Source organism: Asterias rubens, chromosome 1 (genome assembly GCF_902459465.1).
Source record: "Asterias rubens chromosome 1, eAstRub1.3, whole genome shotgun sequence".
Lineage (NCBI taxonomy): Eukaryota > Metazoa > Echinodermata > Asteroidea > Forcipulatida > Asteriidae > Asterias > Asterias rubens.
The window spans coordinates 22,590,471-22,591,676 of record NC_047062.1 but is presented as its reverse complement, the minus strand read 5'-3'; positions in this window follow the sequence as shown (position 1 = coordinate 22,591,676).

Here is a 1,206-nt window from a genome sequence, read left to right as displayed (position 1 = left end):
GTATCTTTGTCATAGTTTCATCTCTTATTGTTTTATTTAAAATATTTGAGTGTTTTTGATGGTCACGTTTCTTCAGGCATGTGATTTGTCTGGATTTATTTTTCCTGATTTCAGGATTTTTTTACTGATTTTTCTGTGCCTTTGAATTTTCTTGAAGGAGACAAATTTGACATTACAGAGATGGGAAGACTTACCTTCAGATATCTGTTTGAATTCATGTTGAAATTCGGTTATTCCTCTCAAATATTTAGGGAAGTTCATTTCCACACAAAGAGGAAATTGTTGTCCAGTTTTCAGGATTTTTCATTTTTTATAATCTCACCCCTGGTTGTTATGACTCAAAAGGTATAATACAGGGCTGGTAATGATATGCATGAAGATGTTTTGTCATCTCAAAGCTGAGACCTAAACCTATTACCTAACTATACATATTGACCTAGGAACCTATTTTTTCTTGAAGTATGATGATTGAGAAGAAAATTGTCTCCCACACTCATTTTCTCCCAACACTCATTTTCCTATTTTGATTCCAACTTGATACAGTCATGTATCAATAATTGTTACCTCCTTATTTGTTGAAGTTTTTTAAGGTTGATGTTTATGATGTGTTTATAAAAAATATTCCTTGCAGAAACCAATGATGGATTTTCCCTTTAATAATTACAAAATAACAAAAGGTATCTATTCAATCTCCTGCATATAGAATTATGCTTCTATCTCAAAGAGCATCTTAGATACTGTGATCATGTCTTACGCATTGCTGCATCCCCATCTCCCCCTCGTATCCCTTCATCTGTTCCTCCCTCACCCATCCAGAATGGTAGTACCCTACCTCAACCCTTAATCAGTTCCTGGGGTGCTCTAGTCTAGCTCACAAGGCACGAGAGTTACAACGGTGTGTCTGCGTGTGTGTATACCCTACTTAAGTCCCAATACAAAAGGTATCTGATGGCAGCGATCCGTCAGGGTTTTTAGAAGGGGGGTGTGCGGAGAGCGTTTGTCGTGTCGTTGGCCGTCCAACCAGCTCGAGCAAATGGATTTGTGTGTGGGCGTAATGAGTGGGTGTACATGTTTACGGCGGTTGAGAGAGAGAGGGAAAAGCCAGGGGAGGTGGAAAGAAAGAGAAGGAAAGGAAAGGCTGGGGACCCATTATTAAAAAAACAGTCTGCATGTAGTGGAGGGTACAATAAGTGTTGTAGTATGGAA